General features: G+C 41.2%; 1 protein-coding gene across 48 annotated transcripts in view; it reads left to right on the forward strand.

Moving 5' to 3' along the window:
* PTPRD (protein tyrosine phosphatase receptor type D) overlaps positions 1-23,856 on the forward strand; it is a 1,767,834-nt gene that overhangs the window by 467,241 nt on the left and 1,276,737 nt on the right. For all 48 annotated transcript variants that reach the window (XM_078384988.1, XM_078384990.1, XM_078384987.1 and 45 more), the window contains exon 4: positions 5,885-5,993. The gene's annotated coding sequence lies outside the window, so the exon portion shown is untranslated. The remainder of the gene's footprint in view (positions 1-5,884; positions 5,994-23,856) is intronic.

Genomic DNA, 23,856 nt, shown 5'->3' on the forward strand with positions numbered 1-23,856 from the left:
TCCACACTGTGCCTCCTTGACAGGGGCTAGATTCGATGATCCATAGGGTCCCTTCCAACTCTGCAGTTCTAAGTGATAATGATGACGATGATTACAATTGGTTCTATTCTGGAAATAACCCTTAATTGGGATAAAATGTCAGCTGTGACAAGAACAGGGCTCTTACTTTTCCCTAGAGTTCTATAAAGTTCTGTCATTCTCTCAGGGGTCTGTTCAGTCATCAGAATCTCTGATGTGATTGCTGCTGCCAATCACTATGCATGAGACTGCTGTGGAGGGTTGGCTAGCCCTGACCAAGTGTTTCTTGGGCTGATATATCTGTTCTTTGCCTTACTGGAAAAGTTAGATATGGTCATTATCATCTGTGCATTAATTATATCTTGCATAGCTTACTGCAACACTATCTTTAGGGGCTTCCAGCATGGAATAATTTCCAAGATGTTTATTATTTATTTATTTATTTATTTGATTTATACCCCGCCTATCTGGCCCACTGGACCACTCTAGGCGGCTTCCAATATAAAATCAGATAATAAAAACATAGACAAATACATAATAATCAAACAGCAACAGCAGTAAAATAAAGAAGGAAAAGTAAGAGAGAAATCAAGAATTGGCTGGAGGGAAGGCCTGGATAAATAACCATGTTTTTAGTTGGGTTTTAAAGGTGCCCAGCGTGGGGGCCGCGCGAATCTCCAGAGGGAGATTGTTCCAGAGGCGAGGAGCCACCGCCGAGAAGGCCCGGTTTCGTGTTTTCTCCTTCCGGACCTCTCTCGGCATCAGGTTCCTCAGCCTCACCTCCTGACTCATGCAGGTGATCCAGGTGCAATTCAAAATGCTCTGTCTTTTGCTTAAAACCAAACATTTTGGTACCAGCACATTGAAACATTATAGTACTTTAGTATTGCCTCCTCCCATATGAACTCTGCCCATCATTTCTATTAGCGCAAAAACACAGAAAACAGCAGGTTTAGCAGAGTATTAAATAATCCAGGTAGTCCAGAATAACTCATGCACACACCAGCAGCTTCTCCACCACCAACGTGTATTTACAAGATATTCACAGCAGTTCAGTCTGGCAGCATAACAGGTAGCATTCACCACAAAGCAGGAAGATACATCAACTGTTCAGTTTCACATATATATACATATACAGATCTGCTTGTGTCCAATCAAATTATGTGTTGCATCATGCATGAGTCAGCACTGCTGAGTCATCATGACTCAGTTTCTACACACCTGTTCATCATGGCTGCTCATTAATATTCTTTATTCTGCTCAGACCCGTAAATTTGTCTTGACAATTTCATATGTGCTAGAGAGATCCTGTGGTATGCTGTTCTACCAGGAGAAGCTAGATAAGTAAAAACACAATGCAAGATGTTTTCTGTGGCAGCTCTCAAATGTGGAACTCCTTCCCAAGGCATATTACATTGGGTTCCTCTTTGTTTAGTTTTGAATTATTCATCCTGTTTGGCACTTCAGAGGGATTCAAGGATTTGCAATTTAAGGCAGACAATACAAATAATCACTTTGATTTCTTTCTTTTTTAAGGATGTTTTGCTGTTCCTTGCAATGTCTTTCTGGTGTTGTTTTAAAAGTTTTAAAATTGGGCCTTTTGGGGATTAAAAACTAACTCATAGTAATGTTATAAATTAAGTAAAAATTCACAGATACAGAAGATCTTAATGCCAAGCACTTGGCCATATTAGTATTCACTGAAAGAAAGAGATCTCATGTATAGTTCATTCTTTAAGACAAACAATACGCATGAATCCAGACATCTTTTGTAACTCAATGTCATTCTCCCAGATAGTTAGATAGCACTTGGAAGGTCGCAGCCTTGTCAAATCTTTAGGGATGTTTTGAACGAAGATTCGTTATTATGCTTCAGTGCTTAGACATATATCACTGACCATTCTGCTTATCTGACCTTGTTACAACCTGTGATTCCCTTGGCAAGCTGTGCACACTCTGAATGCCAATAACTAAACATCAACACCTTCTACAAAACATGTTTCCTTTCACCCCAGATTTTTCAGTTCTGGTTTCTTATTAGATGGATTGACTAGGCAGGCTTGGCCCAGGACATTTTGCTAAGGCACCATCCCCATCTTGACATGTCATGGTGAATAATAGCGAGCATTGGCCAAGTTCCTTTGACATTTGACCTTTCAAGCAGACCCCTCAAGTGCTTTATTCCTCCTCCCTGGCAATAAATGTGTAAGAATAATACTGTAAATTAAATAACCAATATGAGTTAAACTTTTACGGGAGACAAACATAGCTGCCTTAACTAATGACAGGGCTGGTGTTGTGAGTAAGTGCTCTTTGAAGCAAATCAGCCAGCCTTCAACTAGAATTTTTAAAGGAATCAAAATTCCTGTACTAGTTTTTGAAACAGGTGGTATGCTTTCTGAGTAAAACTGCATAGAACTCCCTCACAGCTTGTTTTATTTTCTTAGTGGTCTAGAAAGAAGGACCCCCTAAGCACTCAGAATGTCCTAGCTCTTAGCTATGTTAGATAAGATAAACACAGTCACCTGGAACGAAGCTGACCTCCCCACTTTTTCAAATGCCTTCTCCTTTATTATTCAGGAGATGCCAACTGTACTTTAAGTGCCTGTTAAAGACCCATCTCATCATCCAGCCCTTCTCAGAGAAACTGCATGGATCTTCCCAGACAAACATATTTTTCAAAATGACTTAATATTTCTGTTTTAAAGATGATGCATCTTATGTATGTTATGTAACATGAAAAGAGTAAAAAATATAATATAAGGCAAGTAATTTTAATTGAATACAGTTTGTGGAAAATCAGAACAATGAACAAATGAGAAATAAGACATATCAACATGTTTTCTGCTTGATTACGAGCTTTTGTCCAGAATCTAATTAATGGCATAAATTGGAGAAGCAAATTGGCACTAATTAACAGCTAATTAACCATCAACCTTTTAATTAGCAGCAATTTGCTGTCACAATTTAAATATAAAGAAGTGTAAATAACCAGTTGGATTCTGGCCATTCTATAATGTTTGCAGAAGACTCATCATCATAGGCATCCTTCAGTCTCGAGAGACTATGGTAACACGCTCTGAATCAAGGAGTGTCCTCTCCAGAGCATGAAGCCTCGGTAAAGTAATATGGAGGATAGGCTGTTACCCAAGCACCAGATCCCCCCTCTCCATGTAGCTGAAATGGTCCAATGGAAAGGCAAGAGCCAATACAGCTGGTTCCAGCAATGTCGCAGGAGTTGGCAGAATGACACAAACTACCTTCGGGACTCCAGCTCTGGATTTTGCCTCTAGGTTAACTCCTGAAGCCGTTTTCCATCAGTGGATATAGCCATAAGGCAGTGGAGGTTTGAAATTGGAGTTTTCCTTCTCCTAGATGGGCTGCCTTCCATGGCTGACGAACCCCACCTACCTGGCCTGCTTTTTAATAGTGCAGAAGTATGATCCGATCCTTAAAATATTCCTGCCTCCCAGGTGTATGCAAATCTAATTGGCTTTCCTTTTAACTGTATTAGGGCCAGAGATAGAATCAGAAAATTTGGGACACACTCATTTAAAGTAGAAAGTCCCACCCCCTAGGCCCCACCCCCAGGCCATGCGGTGGGGGGGCAAAGAGAAAGCCCAGAAGAAAAAACTCCTCAGCAAAATGTCCATGCAGACATACCTGGCCTTCAGGCTCACCCAGCTTCCTAGGGAAAAGGGCCCAGGGTCCTGGGACACACTCATTTAAAGTAGAAAACCCCACCCCTGGGGGAAGCTATAAAATGGCCCTTCCCCTGAACATTCTTATCAGCGGAAAGCCCATGTCCTAGTTCCCCTAGGTTTTTCCTGCTTGTTATCAAATGGGAGTTCTCCACAGAAAGTAAATAAAAAAAACTTTGCACTGAGTGAGTGTTTAACTCAGTGTTATTTTCCTATGTGAAGGACTGTCACTTTGTGGTTTACTAGACATTGTCCCAAAGTGCCATCTGAACTACTTTATAAGAATATTGTATGGCCCCAGGAAGACAGAAATGCTGTCAGTGTTATTTTTCTGACCCAAATATTATAATAATTGATGATTAAAATAATTAGCCAGATTTCAAACCAATAAAATGTATAAACACAATTATAAATACAGTTCAAAATTTCCCTTGTGTAGCACAGTTACACTAATTCAATATACTGTATTTTTAATTCAGTATGGTATGGAATTCTACCAATTGATACATTGTACTATTAAGCACCATCCCTGAACTGAAAAAACAAAGTCTTATAATTAGGTAGTAATTTTAGAACTACAAAGGCAGGGGGAAGGAGAAGTGCAGAGAGGATGAGGCGACAGCAGCCACAGCCTTGCCAGATGACCCGCAAAGAGCGGGGGGAGAGAGAGACCCAAAAGCAGAAGCCCCGGTGGTGCCAAACCCCTGAGGGAGAATACCAGGAGACGGGCCCCCTTCTGGATGCACAGAGCCACATTTCCAATTTTTGCAGACCCCTTCTCCTTGATGTGCAAGATGCCCCTCCTGTACTTCAAATGGAGCTCATTGACCTGCAGTGCAACCCTGAACTCAAAGCAAAGTTCAGGGAAGTGAGTGGAAAATCAGACAAGCTTGGGCAATTTTTGAGAGAATTGATCTCCAGCTTCCCTGAGCTTTCCTGAATGTTCAAGCGGACCATGTGCCTTTTTGGGAGTGCATACTCGTGCAAAAAGCTCTTCTCCACCTTGAACTTCAATAAGTCCAAGTACAAGTCCAGATTTACTGATGACCATCTTCAAGCCATACTGAGGGTCTCAACTGCTTCCTCCCTCAAGCCAAATGTGGCTTGGCTATGCAAGAGGAAGTGCTGCCAGGAGTAGGCAAGTGAAGCCGTGTTCAGAAGAACAGTTCATGTTCTTCAATGTTCCATTCATGTTCAGGACAATTCGTGTTTAGAAGATTCAAAGTTAAAGAACTTTTAATGGAGACGTTTGAATCTGAATACAGCAGATATAGAAGACTGAAGAAACCACATATAGTCGCTCACTAGAGAATTATTATTATTATTATTATTATTATTATTATTATTATTATTATTATTATTATTATTATTACTACTACTACTACTACTACTACTACTACTACTACTACTACTACTACTACTACTACTGATTGATTGATTGATTGATTGATTGATTGATTGATTGATTTTCTTATTAATTCTTAATTTGTTTATTTTTTCCATATTATTTTGTGTTAAAAATAAAAAGATTTGAGAAGATTGGAATTTTTTAACAAAGGTTTTCTTGTGGAAAATCTGGTGCAGCCCAGCCTCACCCAACCTCTGCCTCCAGTGGCCCCCAGGTAAATTGAGTTTGAGACACCTGCTCTAGATTGTTAAGTGGCTTAAGAAAGCACAGAGGAGAATACAGGAGTGGGTTGTTACTCTCCTTCCCTTTAAAAGAAAAGATCAACCTAGATCATGCCAAACAGTCACTTGAGGTGCAGTGTGGTTAATTTTTGCATGTGTATGCAAGGATCACCCCAAATGACATACGTATCTCAAAGGGACTTTGTTTAGCATGATCTCTAGACCAATCCAGGCCATAACTGGGCCACCCAGTTACACCCATAATGTAGTTAATTTATATTAGAATATAATCTAGTTCCATTTTCCAATTTTCACATTTTATTTTAACAACACAAAAAGCATGAATAGCCTAATTCTCTTTATACATACATAGACATTAAACTTTCAAGCCTAATTCATATAGTTCAATAGTATAGGCATCACTTTGCAAGAAAGTTCAATGAACTTGTTAACATTACAGACGAAGATACCAAAGTGAGTGCTTGGGAGGCCATATCTAAAAATTACTGATTCTTTTTTCTTTTTTTAAACCACAGGTGGGGATAATAAAAGGCAGCTGATTTCCTGGCCCTTGACAATCTAGTTAAGCATCTGACTGAGAATGTTGGCACCAGCGTTGGAGGAATCACTGAGCCTCAACTCAAGGTATGGACATTTCACAAAGGTGCTGAATTTAAGATGTAGTTTACAATTTTTGTCTTAAATAACATATGGTCCACATACCAAGTAAAGCGGAGTCAGAAATAATATTTTTGGTTGGGAACGGCATCATCAAAACAATAAGAAAATAAAAAATCATAACAATGCACATAGATTTTCCCCCATAAAATTGGGTACATCACCTTTTATAGAATGATGATTATGACTGAGTGTGAATTCAAGCACTCCATTTCAGAGCACCTTGATTCAAAATAGTAGTACCAGTTGGTAACTGTAGTGTCTGGATTAGGTAGTAACTGTGTGATTAAGATAAAGCTGCAAAGAACATAAATTACAGCGATAACACCTGGAAAATAGTAATGTAAGTATCAAAAGGCTATTTGTTACATATTAAAAACTAGCAAATGTTCAGAGACAAAAGCTATGTCACTGTCAAGAAAAATACTATAGTAGAATGAATAATTTACAAAAATATACTGGAATCATTTCAAAGTTTGCTTGACTCAGAAAAAATATTTATGCTGATAATAATTTTAAGTCAAGGTTCTAATTAAATCATAGAAAAATAGTGAGACGACTAAGATAAGGCAGATTTTATCTGGCAATGTCAGTTATCTGACAATGTAAATCCCCCCCTTCTTACATTCTTCTGTGGGAAATTAGAAACTGCCTTTTTTTTTCTCCTCACCTGTGAGGCAGCAAGAGGTTTTCTGGTGCAGTTGATGACAATTCTTCTGTTTGCAAGACCAACAATGTAAACTAATATAGTTGCTGCCTTGTTGCATCACATATTTAAATTTAAATCAAAATTGCTTCATTTTGATCAGTCAGTCCTTCTGTCCTTGTATGTATATGTGTGCACAGCTTAACAGACAGAAAATGCAATGGTTTTGCACAAAGATATTTTTTTGCAAATTACATTTGCCAAAAAAAAAAAAAGCATACCCTTTCTCACATACTTATCTATACTGCTAGCAGTTTCTCAACAAACTTTCTTAGCACATCAAGAGAGCCTGTATCATTGACAGTGAGTAATGTTGTGGGTATTTTTCTCATTCCAAACCTAAAGATGAAATTGGAGGAATCTGTTTGACTTTTCAGCTCTTTAAGTCAGATCCTTTCCCAACCTTCAGTGTTTCAAGGATTGGCTTTAATCTTAACTGAAAAGTATAAGGAGACACGGTTTGATGGAGACATCCAAAAAAGATCTTTTTAGAGCAGTAAAAAGACTGGGATCAGTGGTAGAAAGAGTGACATAATGCTGAGTTTTGTTTGCTCTAGAACTGGGATTTTTAAAAAAAAGAATGAGGAGACCAGGAGGAGAAAGGAAGGGAGACTAAACAGGAGGGGTGGAGAACTGAAAAATTGCAACAATGTAAATCAAACTTTTATTTTCATGTTTTACTTTGTTATCTGGAGTGAATATATATCCTAGTTTTAAATGCATAAATCAATGCTGAGTGCATCCATCAATCCAGAAAACAACCACATTTTTTTTTAAAAAATGGGGTATCATCTCCTTGAGAAATAATGTGTTTTAGGTTCACCAAACTATCATAACTAACATTTTGAAGTTTCAGCTAAATATCTTTGCTAACTGCCCTAATTACTTGTGTCAAATTATAAATTCAAAGAAATGTTTAAAATAGCCCATTTCCTAGCATTTCATGTGCCACTCACCTAGAATACTAGGATTTTAAGAACCTGTGTAATATTCTCTATTTAGCAAACTGTGTCTTCCAATTTAAAGCAACTGCACGAGTGGGAAGGCAGAGTGTTGTACGGTTCTTAGGGAATTGACATATGACTCTATCAGATGCTGTGGTCCAAGCAATGCTCTTTAATTATTAGTTGTACTACATTAGTTGCCTGTCTTTTCCCAGCCCATGTAGTCCCACCTGCATCCCATGAGGTCCTTGGAGATGGGCCCAGGAGTGGTTTTTTTCACTGTCTCTAGCCTACTGTCATCTCTGTTGTCATTCACCCCTCCCAATGTGTCCCACATTCTCCACTGTAGGCTGTTGGCACATGAACAATTTTTAGTCCTTCTTGTGATGAAGTTATCAAGCCTGTTGCTTGTAATGCCATTGTGTCTTTTCCATTGAGCTATGGCAGTTTTCTGATCTTAGTTTCAGCGTAGCTTATGACTAAGATCATGGCCACTGGTCCCATCGCCTCCTGGCAAATAGAAGGGGAAGATATGGAGGCATTCAATTTTCTGTAACTCTCTTTATCTCCCTTGCATTTTGTTTTCCTTCTCTTCTCTGCTATTTGTAAGGCCTTGTTGGACAGCCACTTTGCTTTCTTGCATTTCCTTTTCTTTGGGATGGTTTTTGTTGCTGCCTCCTGTACAATGTTACGAGCCTCTATCCAAAGTTCTTCAGGCACTCTGTTCACCAAATTTAGTTCCTTAAATCTGTTCTGTTCCTCACTTCCACTGTGTATTCATAAGGGATTTGGTTTAGATTATACCCGAGTAGCCCAGTGGTTTTTCCTATTCTCTTCAGTTTAAGCTTGAATTTTGCTATGAGAAGCTGATGATCAGAGCCACAATCAGCTCCAGGTCTTGTTTTTGCTGACTGTATAGAGCTTCTCCATCTCTGGCTGCAGAGAATATAATCAATCTGATTTTGGTATTGCCCATCTGGTGATTTCCATGTGTAGAGTCACCTCTTGTGTTGTTGGAAAAGGGTGTTTGTGATGACCAGCTTGTTCTCTTGACAAACTCTATTAGCCTTTGCCTTGCTTCATTTTGAACTCCAAGGCCAAACTTCCCTGTTGTTCCTTTTATCTCTTGACCCCCTACTTTAGCATTCCAATCCCCTAGAATGAAAAGAACATCTTTCTTTTGTGTCAGTTCTAGAAGGTGTTGTAAGTGTTCATAGAATTGGTCAATTCCAGCTTCTTCAGCATCGGTGGTTGGTGCATAAACTTGGATTACTGTGATGTTGAAAGGTCTGCCTTGGATTCGAATTGAAATCATTCTATCATTTTTGAGCTTGTATCCCAGTAGAGCTTTTCCCACTCTTTTGTTGACTATCAGGGCTACTCCGTTCCTTCTATGGGTTCTTGCCCACAATAGTAGATATGGTAATCATATGAATTGAATTTGCCCATTCCTGTCCATTTTAGTTCACTGACACCCAGGATGTCAATGTTTATTCTTGCCATCTCCTGTTTGACCACATCCAGCTAACCAAGGTTCATAGATCTTACATTCCAGGTTCCTATGCAGTATTTTTCTTTGCAGCATCGGACCTTCCTTTCACTTCCAGGCATGTCCACAGCTGAGCGTCCTTTCGGCTTTGGCCCAACCACTTCATTAGCTTTGGAGCTACTTGTAGTTGTCCTCTGCTCTTCCTCAGTAGCATGTTGGACGCCTTCCGACCTGAGAGTCCCATCTTCCAGCGTCATATCTTTTAGTCTTTTGTTTCTGTTCATGGGGTATTCTTGGCCAAGATACTGGAGTGGCATTGCCAATTCCTACTCCAGGTGAATTGTGTTTAGTTGGAACTCTGCACTATGACCTGTCCATCTTGAGTGTCCCTGCATGGCATTGCCCATAGCTTCTCTGAATTACTCAAGCCCCTTTGCCTATACTTAGCCCTATTTAAAATATATATTCTAATACTACTTCCATGATAATTTTATATATATTTGAGACATGCTTTCTGTTATTTATGGACAATAAGTTTAGAGCATCTAATTAAATTGAGTTTTGAGATTGTATATTAATGAACACTTTGCTAGATGAATAATCTATCTGTACCTTGGAGCTTTCCAGTAAACTTGGCAAACAAATCTTCAGTAGTGGTAAAATGCAATTCAGTTTTAGGCCAGTGTCATCAATCACTTTGTCAAGTGGTGCTGTGTTTACAGACATCTAATGGAAAGGCAGAATCTTCTACCTTCTTTCTAGTTGTTCAGCCAGTTGCAATATCTCCTCTATATATCCCCTGGATTGCAGAAATATCATCCCATATCACTGTGGGTCATATTTTTGGAGTGGAAACTAGAAGCACTATCATATGGTTGCTTCATCTTTTTGGAGTGTTGAGTTCAAACACTGCTGTTGGCATATATCTTGTGTGTTGCTGTTGGCCTCTGAGGTCCTTCAGTGTTCTTCCTCATCCTCATGTAACATGTGCCAGCGCTACAACATACAAATGACTACTTACAGAACTACAAAAAATGACAGAAGTCCACTAAGCACACTGCTTCCCCCTGCTAATGTTATGGTGGATCAGGCCCTTTGCTCACTTGTAGTTGTTTCATTAGCTCCATTTGCAGGTTGTAATGAACCTGCCCATTACATTGCATCATAGGATTTCTTCCTAGTTGTGGCTAATGGACAGGGATGGGAATTCTTATCTGTTCATGCAAGAACAATAACAGTAAAATTATTCTCCTCACTCTGCAAGAGAGTGAGGTGTTTTGTGCCACTCTTGGTAAGGGGAGAGAATGAGAGTGGTACTTTCCCACTAATTAAGTAAAACTACCCAAACAATGATTTCAGGCAAATAACATTTCACAATAAATAATGCAAATGGTGCAGAATTACAATGGCTGATGTTCTGAAGCATGGAGTTCTAAAGTTTAGAATTGTCATATATGTTTTTTTTTTCTGGGTTTTTAAATAATTAATACTTCTTTGCCAGCCATGTACACACAGGCACTCTGTTTCTTGAAATGAAAGAGGGGTGCATTCGTATTCTTATATGTATATGAATATTCCGCACAGGTGGACATAACGAGAATCCAGCCTCCTTGGGCCAGACCGTCCACTCACCTTCCACTGTTGCCGCAAGCTTTGCTCTCCCTTCCTATCGCTCTGGAGCTCGCATTCTGTGAGCCACTCTTCGACCTTGCAGTGAGGTTTGCCCTGCTGCCTCTTGTCATGAGTGGCTTGCAGTCCACCTGTGCGGCGGTATTTGTATTCATATACAAACACCCCCATCTCTAGAAAGGACAATGTTTTTGCACAGAGATTATGTAGGCTCTGATGACAACGAACTGATCTCCTTATCCCACTCTAGCTTGATGATAAGGAATCTTTCAGGGCTGAAACTTTCTCAACAAGATATCTTGTAGTTCCAAGAAACCCTACATAAATGAAAACAAAGAATTCAGTGAGCATAACCTTTGCAAAATGGCCATCAATCACATGGACAGAGGAATTCCCTCCCAGGGGCCCCATGATTGGAGTTTCCAGGAGAGCCTGCAGTTTTCATTGGCACTGGTGCTCTCAATATCTTACGTAATGCATCACCCAGATGTACCTCCCCTGGCTCAGTTTGCACATTGTTGACATGAGAAAATGTTTGTCATCAGCCATTTCTTAAAACAAATTAAGAGTCTGCAAATACCATCCAATTTGATTAGTGTTAAATTATTTTTAGGCATGAGAATTCAATTTTTTTTTTTTTGGAGGGGTGGACTACAGCCCCAGTCTAATTGCTTACAGTGTGTGTCTCAGGAAATTACCAGACCCCTAATGCTTTGCAGGTCCCAGAGAACTTAGTCCTGCTCAGCCACTTCCCCATCTGCACAAAGATTCATCATTTCCAACAATCTCTTTATTCCTCAGCTGTAAGCTATTACAAACACCTGAAAGGACTTTGGTTTCTTTGGCCAAAGCCCCAGAAACCTCCTTGGGGAAATTCCTGCAAACTTCAGGGACTGTGATCCAGAAAATATATGAAAAACCCATGTCTATTTGTTTTACAAATTACAAGTGAAATACTTTGAGCTGATTCTTATCCTGCCCACTTAGATTTGTATCTGAATATTGCAAAGTATTTGTGTGTTAACAGTGTTGCTTTGTATAGGTCCAGATAGTGGGGAGGAAATACGAACATAGGGGAAATTAATGTCTCTGGCCTGGGATGGAGATTGAATCTCAGTGCCATCAGCTATGCATCAGACCCCCAGTGTATAGGCAAGTCTTCACGAGTTTCCTCTTGACCTACTGCCCCTGGCTGGAAGCCATGCAATTTAGACAGCTTTAAGATCCTACTCTTAATTTTACTGTGACTTAGTCACAGTGTGTGAAAAAAATTGCCCACAATGGCACAAATTTCACACACATACAAGCACTCAATTGATTGGATTGATCTGTAATCTCAAAAGAAAGAAGAAAAAACCCTCCATTCCTGTCTACCTCTTGAAAATGCAAACCTCTCTCTATTCTGAACACTGTTCCTTTGCAAAATGGTCATCAATCACATGGACGGAGGAATTCCCTCCCAGGGGCTTCATGATTGGAGTTTCCAGGAGAGCCTGCAGTTTTCATTGGCACTTGTGCTCTCAATTTTTGAATGCCACTTTATTTATTTTTATTTTTTTGGACTTTGGGTTCTCTTGCTTTGTTTCAGAAATTGACAAACACTCTGGCTTTACTTTGAAATCTAAATACATTCTGAACCCAATGCTCATTTCCAAAACAAATGATTCTGCCAACAATATAGTAGAGTACAATTGTCCTGTCTGAATCCTGAGACAATGTTTATGGGCTGACACTAATCTCAGGCCCAGCTTGTCATAAATGCTACAGTCCATTCCTGTGACTTGTGTGTGCCAGCACTTGAAGCCTCAAGCAACCTTTAACAGTGAGTCCTGAACCTTTCATGCACGGCAGGAGAAAAAGCTGAACACGTTCCATATGCGTTGCCTCTGACGCATTTTTGGTAGCACCTGGCAGGTTCCAAATAGAGTAGTCCTGGATTGAGCTGGAATTTTTTGCATGTATACATTACTGAAACAGCGATGTCTATTTTGGCTCGGGCATGTTGTAAGAATGGCTGATGGTCAAATTCCAAAGGATCCCCTGTATGGAGAATTAGTGCAGGGAAATCGCCCCAGGGGGAGACCACAGTTGAGGTACAAGGATATCTGCAAGCGGGATCTGAAGGCCTTGGAAATGGATCTCAACAGATGGGAAACCTTGACATCTGAGCTTGGAGGCATCACAGCCTCTCCCAATTTGAAGAGACACTTGTTCAGCAGGCCGAGGCAAAGAGGCAGTCACGAAAGCAGCAAAATCAGGGAGCTAGATGGGGTACAGATTGTATTTGTCCTCAGTGTGGAAGGGATTGTCACTCTCGAATTGGCCTTCTCAGCCACACTAGACACTTTTCCAAGTCCTCCATGCAGAGCACGATACCATAGTCTCTTGAGACTGAAGGATGCCTATGAGTGATCAGAAGAACATTTGAGAAGCTGAGACTAGTGTATCAAACACTGTCCATTCCTTGACATGTCTGACCTGGCCATGGCAATGCGTGTCTTAGTTAGTTACCCTCCACTTCAACTATTTTAATGTACTATATGTGGAGCTCCCTTTGGAAAGTGTTTAGAAACTTCACCTGGTTCAGAATCCTACAGACAGATTATTGTCCATTTGTACTAGCATGAAAGACTTGACATTTTGGTCTTTAAGATAAAAAATTCCCTTTGGATGCTGTGGCGCATGGCTGTTTTTACAGTGGTTGACAAACCAAACCAGCAGAGTTGGGATATCAGCCTATATTTGCACCAGCAGAAAGAAGATCATTATTTATGATATCATTAGGCCCAGCAGCAGCTCATAGACTGAGAAGGATAAATGCTTCCTCCCAATATTGGAGTGTGTGTGTGTGTGCACGCGCATGCGCGCGCTACCCTTGTCCTGCCTCACAACACAATTTTACCATTTCAAGTTTTCTGTCACATGAGTACAAACCCGCATCGGTGGTTGTGTGAATTGTTCTTCTGTGTACAATAATCCAAAGCACTTCATTGAATTAAACGTTTTCTTCTGGCACCCATGAGGTTAATTTGTACTTTTATCCTAGAATCTTATTGCTGATAAGGTCTATGATTGGGGCTTTCTATTTATCTGGTACTTTAATTAAGATATGCGGAAAAAATTACCCACAAAAACAATCAGTCATAAACTACTGACTAATTCATTGATTACTGCAGCTTTGAAGCATTGCTACAATTTGTGCTGACACTTACAAGTGCTATGATGTAGGGGCAGTGCTTTCCCAATTAATACTCTAATGTATAGCTTTATTTATTATTATTATTTTTTAAAAAAGGATCCTATGACTATGTAAAACAGGCAATGGAGCCTCTATCTCCAGAGCCCAGATATTTATGTTATACAAAATCACAGTTATTTAAATATTTATAAAACGGGAGTAGAGAGAAGCACTTTTGAAAAAGCAGTTAATAATGGACCGTCAGCAAGGGAGCCATCAGTATAACAGCAAAGTGCTTTGCAACTCCAATAACTTCACTAGTGCAGAAGCAGGCCATCAAATTTAATTAAAAGCAGTCAAAAATAAACTGAAAAATTGAACTGTAAAAGCCTGTCTTTTGCCAGCAGCTGAAAGCAAAGAGAAAGGAAGCCTTGAAAGTTGTAATGAATTGATAAGCCTTAGTGCCTGCAACTTGTAATTTGCTCTGTCAGATTTTAGTATCAGTTAAACTAGATTAATAGAGCACACACTGATTCTCTATCTTAAATCCTTCGTTGCAGTCCTTCTCTTATGGGCACCCATGATAAATGGGAGCCAGAGTAGGTCAAAGTTTCAATTTGTTTTCCTGCCTGCTCACTTCTTTTAAATAATTCTGGCATTTAGGCTTACGGAGTTGCAGAGCAAAAGACTCCAGGACAATTTAGAGACAGAAATAAACCTTTTTATTGACTAGATTTTGGCCCTTGTGGGGATCTTCTAATGTCTTAATTCAGTAGGGTTAGGAAATGCCTGCAAAGAAAGCGACTGACATCTCCATCTGCCACTAGAGGTTCTCATGGTGAAATGAATGACAAGGAGGCTCATTTGTAAAGTGATGGAGCTCACACATTTATTGCTGCTTTAAATGCTCAGATTAATGTGGATCTCTGTAAACTGTACCACAAGGACAAAAACAATTTACTCAACATAATTTTTTTATATATAATAATGTTCCTTAATGAAGCTAAAGGTTCCCTGCTGTGACCTTATTATGTTTTCCAACATCAGTGGGAAACAGATTACATTGAATTGAAAGAGAGCTCATGAAACAGCAGGAATTTTGCAAGGAAAGATCAATTACAATTTTCTCTCTCCCAAAGCACTGAATATGGAGGTAGAAAAGGCAAGCATACAATCTGCATATAGCCAGAGTTAAAGTTCATGTATTTTCAAATGAAGTCGGGAAGAGATTTCAAATACCAAACATTAACATAATGTTCAGTATTTGACATAGGTCTCCCCCCCCCCCGGGTCAATCAAAATGTAGGCTTCATAACAGAATAATGAATTTGACAAAATAAATTAGTCTGTGCAATACATGTTATTTGCCATCAAGTTGCATGCAACTTAAAGCTACTCTGATAGAGTTTTTCAAGGAAAGAGATACTTAAGAAATGGCTTTACCAGTGCCAGTTCTGGCTGGATAACTCAGTGAGTTAGGTATCTGGCTGTGGAGCCACAGGCTGGAAATTCAATTCCCCACTGTGCCTTCTGCGAGTAGAGCCAGCCTGTGTGGCCTTGGGCAACTTGCACAGTCCCAGGGCACCCCCAGAAGAAGTAAATTACTTCTGAGTACTCTCTACCTAGAAAAGCCTACTTTTCTGGATAGACTACTGGACCTGGGTTCAAATCCCTGCTTGGCCATGGAAGCTCCTGAGAATGTTTGGAAAAGTTTTTTTTTAAAAAAATACTCCTTAAATATGTCACTTACCTTGAAAGCCTACTAGGATCAATGCAAGTTGGTTCCAACTTGATGGCATATAACTCAACATTTATCAGTGCTGCTTCTCGCTTTCTGTGGCAGAGCAGACATTTGAACTCTGGTCCCCTGCTATGAGAAATCATTTTTAATGGTCTCAGAGAGATTTTACATATTTGCAAGACAGATTTTGCAGAAGAGTCTGCAAGAGAGAGTCCAATCTGTTCATTAGGTATAAAATGACCAAGCAGACTGCTCTCTTTCACTCTGTCTTGATTTCTGTGTTTGTGTTGTGCAGAACACGGAAGATGTAATTTTAATCATTATATCTGTGACCTCCCAGCTTCACCTTGTGATGCTGTCCTATCCTTGTTTTCCATCATTGACTGCTACATGAAGGGAAATAAGTAGATCACGTCCTAGGAGGCTGTCGGGACATTTTTTGATAAAGAGAAACTCATGATCTAGAGCGGATCCTCCAATGCCTACCTGCATTGGCGGGAGGAATGGTACCTTAGTGACTTCCCCCGATGCATCTATGACGTTGCAGACAGGGCCACCTGGAGCGAGGGCTATTTCGTACGGTATGGTAGTAAGTACAGAATGTGTGGCACCCGTATCTATCAAGAAAGGGATGTTTTGATTACCCACCCTCAAGTCCACCATGGGGTCCCCGGGTGGGAGGTGGAATACCCCAGGACCTTGCCAATTTTGTTCTTCCCCTGCCTCCAGGACATATAAGGCATCCAGAGGTGGGGGGGGAATGAATGTCTTCCGGGCCTCGAATAGGGTTGCGCCGGGTGGCCACAGTTCCTCTGGACCGCCCATTGTGGGCATGTGTTGGCCCAGTGACTGGGTTGCTGACAAAAGTGACAAGAGGAGGGGGGCTCCCAATAAGCAGAAGACTCTCGATACTGGTTCTGAGGGCAGGATTTTGCCCAATGCCTATATTCCTCGCACATTCTGCACTCTGAGCCTCCAGGTTTTGGGCATCCCCCTTGATTTCCTCCTTGGGGGTTCCTGTAGCTTCCGCCTCTTCCTCTTCCCTGGTTATGCATTCTCCTGTGGGGCGGCCTATGGTTGGAGCATCCTCCCCTAATGTATCCTCCTCCTTGTGTGCCTGCCAACATGAGTTTCTGAGTCTCCTTCTTCTCTTCTGTGGGCCAGTTATTTTATACCTTAAAGGCAATCTCAACTAGATGTTGAATGGGGGCAGCTAGACGGCTATCAACTTTATTCAGTTTCCTCTTAATGTCTTTGTATGAATTGTTAATGTATATAGAGTTCAAAAAGATAGTGGAGTTCTCCCCTTTGGGATCCAAATCGGTATATTGTCGGAAAGCTTTTACCAGCCTTTCCAAAAATTCAGGTAGGTCCTCATCCATTTTCTGAAAAACCTCGTAAACTTTGTGGTTGGCGATCTGCTTAGGGAATCCATTACTTAGGCCCTCTATGATTGCTTCCCTAAATCTTTAGAGGCTCATCATTTGTTCGTCCCCTTGGCCCTATTCCCAAGCGGGGCTGATCTCTGGGTCTACTTCAGCTGGGGCTAGATATGCTTGGTTGGTGGAATCCTTCCACTTGCCAATGGCGTATTTCTGTGCCGCTTCCCATATTAGTTTCCACTCTGCCTCAGTTAATAGCCTATTGAGCAGATGTACCATATCTCCCCATGGGGGATTGTGACACAATACAATTCCTTGAAAGTGTTCAGTCATCTTCTCTGGGTCCTCAGAATATTTAGGATAATTATTTTTCCAATTAAAGTGATCCATGGTTGAGAAGGGCACATAAACATAGGCTCTTTGAATGGTTCCGTCCTGCCCTACTACTAATTGCTCTCTCAAAGGGAAAATGCCAACTGGTGGCTGTGAACTGCTATCTGCAGTTACTGCCCTCACCCGTGTTACCAGCGGGGAAAAGGTCGGGTCTGGGCAGCGGGCCTGTTGCTGTGGCCCCCTTTCAGGTTGGGATGTTTGAGCCACTTCCTCTCCTTCTGTGTCACTGGAGTCCAGGTGTTGAAATTCAGCTCCCAAAGGGGTCTGTGCTAAAGGGGTTTGGATGCGGGTCGGTGTCGGGCAGGGGAACACTGGGGGAGGTTGCTGATTAACTATCACCTGAATGTGAGGGACAGCTGAAGGTCCTCCCCCACTAACCACTTGGGGATACAGCAGCTGTGCCTCAGGGAGGGACTGCAGCTGGATGTCCGGAGCCTGCACAGGCTGTCTGGGTGGTGGCAGGGGCACTGCTACTGCCCCCTGAGTCTGTCCATCATCAGGTTCATCTGGTAACAGTGGGGCCGAGGGAGCTATCACGGGAGGGGGTATATACGCACCAGGATCCTCCAAGTTCTTCTTTTCATCCGACTGACCTGGTTGTCCTTGGGAGTCCTTTATCTCCTGCAAAGCTGCCAGCAGGACCTTGAAGCAGTCGTTGTGGTTTGAAAACAGTTCTGGTGGTGGGGGTGGCGGCAATGGGAGCTCTGGAGGAGGAGGGGGAGCTATATAATTTTCAGATCCATAAGGGTTCAGGGAGCCTCTGGTGGCACCAATTCAGAGGCCCCTACATAATCTTTTGGGTTGGTCGCAATATTAACAAAACAGGAGGCGTATCTAACGTTATCCTTTTCGCCTTTTTGCAATTCCTCCTCTGCCCATTTTTCAAGAGCTTTAAGGGCATCTGGAAAAAAGCTTCCTTTCTCTGGCCATTAGGGATATGTTGGTAGCTCAGAAGGTCAGACTTCTGTGCATAATTTGATGATGCATCTCTTTTTAAGCCCAGATCTCCTGCCCACGAGGCCTCTCCAATTATTTAGAACACAACTCAAAGGTGCCCCTTGCTGTTGTTGTGCCTTACTGATGCAGAGATCCATGGTCCATGCCCGGCCAGGTCTTCGTCTCAGAGCACGTGGGGTCACTCAATCTCCGCTCCCAAACACCACTTTCTTGGAAAGTGGTTACCCAATTGGTCCACACTCATATTACACACAAGCCCTGTTCACTGCACACTTGCTTTCATCTCAGAGTATCACAGGCTGAAGCCTCAACTAAGAGATGGGGCGTCTTTACAGTGAAGGGTGGCTATCATGCACTTTCCCCAGGCCTCACGAAAGGACCTTCTTTCAGGTCCCTTCCGTATCCTAGTTCACGAAGAGCAACTTCTTGTACTCACCGTGAAGAGCGAGTGGTGGGCAGACAGAGAGTGGTTGAGGAAGCTATGGCTCACCGGAGGATCTGAGACACAGCACCCGATGTTAAACCTCGATTTTTAAGTTCAGATCTCCGGCAAGGACAGCAGGCTAAGACGCATCGGCAGCTGATACAAAGCCAATTTTATTGAAAAGTACTGCTGGGCCTTTCCTCTTAAAAACAAAGAAAATGGCCCCGAACAGAAAGAGCGTAGATATTTTATAACACTTTTACACAAAGAGCCATAAACCAAACATTCCGTATTGGTTCCCTGAACCCCAAGTTTCGATCTTGCTTCTTATTGGGTCAAAGATGTCAATTGGGCATAACCATTGGCTGTACGTGAATATCCATATTGTGCCCCAAGTTCCCTTGACCAGAGGTCAGAATGTACCCAGGATGTGCCTGAATGTCTGAAGATGATGTCTTCCTAACTTCCTTTATCTTGTTGGTATGTTTGTGTTACTTCTTCTTGGGCTCCAAGTATCGGCCTTCAAGGATTGTAATTTTCCTTAGTGGTGTCAAAATATCGATAGTTGTCTTCCTCCCTCATACATTCCAGAGTGGGCCAGGGAGAGGCTATAGAGGCCATCTGGTCCATTTGTCCCCGAAATTGCTCTTCCCTTGAAGGGAGAGAACTTACATTGTTATTCTAAATGGGGCCTGTATGTTATCTCACTGAGGTGTTGATGTTTCTTATTGCCGTGAGGGTCAATGCATGTAGTCAATGTGTTCTGGAATGTGGGAGTACAGTGTTTTCTAAAATTCTAAGTGTATTACAGAACAAAATGCAGTAAAGATGCAATCCTGTACAGAATATAGTAGCGACACAATCCTGTAGCATAAATGATTACATGAATAGGCGTATTTAAAGAGATAACATAATCGTGTTTTAAAGCCCATAGAGAGGGTGAAAGTCTATTACAGAGAATATCTATTAAGCAAATATATATGCGACAGAATATAATGTCATATGTTAAAACAAGGTTTCATCTTGTCCCCTTAACAATCTAAAGTGCCAAATAATTCTCTCCTGAAATAAAGACTGAAAGAATAAATATTTTTTGAAGAGGAGGAGAAAGAATTGTGTATTTCTTGTCAGAATGCCACAAGTAGCATTAAGCACTAGAAATGACCTTTTTTGGCATAGTTCTTTGACTTCCATTCGACGTGCAATGCCTGCCAAATATAGCGTTTTTAGCTCCGGACTGCATTACTGATAAGGCTGAGAGAATTAAAATGTCCTGAGAACAGTCAAGCAGGCTGTCTAGGCTGTTTTCACATTGGGAAGATGAACGAAAATGACCAACGCTTGCTGGAGTTTTGCTGTTATTATAGTCTTTGTGTCAGCAACACATTCTTTACTACAAAGCTTCAACACAGAGTCTCTTGGAGACATCGAAGATCAAGGCATTGGCATTAGCTCGATTTGATCCTCACTAAATGCTCTAGCCTTCCTAGTATTACGATCACACACAGTTATCAGAGTGCTGATTGTGATATTGATCACTCTCTGGTGTGTAGTAGAGTAAAACTGCGACAAAGAGATTGTATCACACGAAAAAGGAAGGAAGACCATGTATTGATATCAGCAAGACTTGCAATCAGAGAAAAGTGGAGGAATTTGCTCAAGCTCTTGAGGAAACCGTTCCAGGTCCAGCTGATGCAAACGCACCTGAACAATGGGAACATTTCAAGAATGCTCTTTACTGTATAACACCAACTTGCCCACATTTGGCAAGAAAACCAAAAATACACCAGACTGGTTCAAAGCCCATTCGGAGGAGTTGATGCCATTGAGGATAAGAGGAGAACTCTAGCAGCATACAAACCCTGTCCTAGTGTCTACAACTTGCAGACTCTTTGAGGTCCTTGTAGCAAAGTCCAACAGGCTGCCAGGAGATGTTCCAACGATTATTAGCTTCAGCTCTGCTCTCAGATACAGATAGCAGTGAACACAGATAATATCAAGGGAATGTATGATGGTACCAAACAGGCTTTAGGTCCAATACAGAAGAAATCTCCTCCCTTGAAGTCTGCTACAGGTGTGATCATCCAGGACAGAGCACAGCAGATGGAACACTGGGTGCAGCACTACTCTGAGATATATTCCAGAGAGAATGTAGTAACCAAAGAGGCATTAAATAACATTGAGTGCCTGCCTATCTTCAAAGAGTTGGACAATGAACCAACTTTAGCAGAAATAAAAGCCTGGCAAGGCAACTTGGAAGGATAACATCCCTATTGAAGTGCTGAAGTGCTGTAAAGAGATAATCATCACTGAGCTGTATGAAATATTTTGTCTTTGCTGGAGGGAAGGTGGCGTACCACAGGACATGAAGGATGCAAACATTGTCACATTGTATCAAAACAAAAGGAACAGGGGCGGCTGCAATAATTACTATGGCATCTCTTCTCAGCGTTGTAGAGAAGCTGCTTGCCGATGTTGTGCTGAAGAGACTCCAGGTGCTTGCAGACAGAGTCTATCCAGAATCAGTGTGGATTTCAAGATAATAGATCCACCATGGACATGGTATTCTCCCTCAGGCAGTTGCAGGAGAAATGTAGGGAACAACGACAGCCACTCTTTGTGGCCTTCATAGATCTCACAAAGGCCTTTGATTTGGTTAGCAGGGACAGTCTTTTTTACAATACTTCCCAAGATTGGATGTCCACCTCAACTCCTTAACATCATCAAGTCCTTTCATGAGGAAATGAAGGGCACTGTAGTTTTTGATGGCTCAACATCAGATCCCTTTGACATTCGAAGTGGAGTGAAACAGGGCTGGTCCTCGCGCCAAAGAAGAAAAAATTTAAAAAAAAAATCACTGCAAGACCCATTAGAAATGCAATTAATCCCTTCTAGCCAAAGGGGGAGAAAGCAATCAAGCATGCAAGACCCATTGGAAATGCAAAGAAAACAAATGGAGCAGGTCAGAAATGCAAAGAGAACAAAGGGAGCAGGTGGGAAATACAAAGAAAACAAATGGAGCAGGTTGGAAATGCAAAGAGAACAAAGGGAGGAGGTCGGAAATGCAAAGAGAACAAATGGAGGAAGTTGGAAATGCAAAGAAAACAAATGGAGCAAGTCGGAATTGCAAAAAGAACAAAGGGAGCAGGTTGAAAATGCAAAGAAAACAAATGGAGCAGGTTGGAAATGCAAAGAGAACAAAGGGAGCAGGTCTGAAATGCAAAGAAAAAAAGCAAAAAGCAAGGGAACCATGCAAGAACCATCAGAAATGAGGAAAAACACTCCAAAAAGCAACCAAACTCCCCAAGACCCATTGAAAAGGGGGGGAACCAAAACAAGCCCCTCAAGACCAATCGGAAATGGGAAAAAACACTCAAAAAAAAAAAAACCAACCCCCCAACCTATTGGAAAGGGGGGGAATCCAAAAAACAAACAAATCCCCCAAGACCCATCACAGCACGGAAACATAACCCCCCCAGCCCAAAACCATGCTGCAAAAACACCCAGAACAATTTTTAAAAAGCAGAAACAGCACCTTACCTTACCAGGCAGCCTCCTCTGATCGCACACTCTCTAACTGCTGCAGCAAAAGAGCTACAGAGAAGCAGCCTTGTCACCACCTACAGTGAGCAATTCGAATTTCCCACCTTTTTTCTCTGCCTTTTTCTGTCCATAACTCGAAGCTCCGGTCGCAAGTAGAAGCAAAATTTTGCGACTGAAGCTGGTCGTAACTCGAAATGGTTGTAATTAGGGGCATTTGTAAGTTCAGGCACCACTGTATCTGACCGCTGCCATCCATGCTGGGATTGCTTCCAGCCTGGACTACTGTAATGCGCTATATGTTCAGTGGTTCATTTTTCATTTATAATTGCATTGCACTTTTTGGCATGCATGCACTTTGTGAGTTTGTTCTTTTAAAAGTGACCTGAACATATTTTGAAAGAGAGAGAAGCAAGCAAAGAAGGAAGCAAGTGTGATTTTGCATTATTGTTTTGTGCTTTAATTTTTCTAATTTTGTCAGTGATTTTCAAGAGTATGAGGACAGAACCAGCCTATAGTTAATTAATGAAAATGCATCATGACCCTATCCAGCTCATCCAGGCTGACATTTCAGACAAACTGTGACTGCAAGTCATCAGACTGACTTTGTTTAAGGCATGTGGTCATATTGTTGTGTTCTGAAACATGAATTCTAGAGGGATAGGAATATAAACATACTGAGGTCTATTCTTTAGCTGATTTTATTACACCCTAAAGAAAAGCAACACTCAGCTAGACTAGAAAGTGAGTTTTTGAGTGGAGGGCTTACATACGGAGATATGTTTTTTAAAAAATGGGACTACACTGTTGGCAGTAGTGGATGGGATTTTAGTATTCTCAAGACATATGAGTGGGTCAGCAAATGGCAAAAACAGTGTCAAATGGGACGCTGAAAACACCCAAATTGTTTCGTTGATTTGTTTGGCTAACAACTCAAAGACATTAAGTGCTTGCTGAGCTATTAACTTCAGTGAACTTCAAGGTATTTAACTTTATTGTTTAAAGATTGATAGCCTGATAAACGTCCGCTTTTATGGGAAACTAGTCCCGCGGTATTTAGTGACACTTACCCCAGATAATTATCCATAGGACTAAATGCTTAGATGCACAGACATAAGTTTATGTATCTGAGAGAGCGCCTAACAATCACTGGTTTTCAAAACTGACTCATTCTGTCTCTTTTCATCCATCCATCCATATGAACCATACACGCAAGTATGGGAAAATGGAATAGTGCCACTATACACATCTGATAAACATTTTATTGTGCTTTCATTACCATCAACTGACCTTGTAAACTGATTAGTTCACTGAAACCAGTTTTAGTCATAACTAAAATAAGCCGGTTGAAGTAACTGAGTTTGGAATTAGTGATTGAAATGTTCCATTGCTTTCAGTGGGTATGCTCTAAATATGGCTCATATAAGGTTCAAATTTTTATTTTTAT

The sequence above is a fragment of the Pogona vitticeps genome, chromosome 2 (assembly GCF_051106095.1).
Source record: "Pogona vitticeps strain Pit_001003342236 chromosome 2, PviZW2.1, whole genome shotgun sequence".
NCBI lineage: Eukaryota > Metazoa > Chordata > Lepidosauria > Squamata > Agamidae > Pogona > Pogona vitticeps.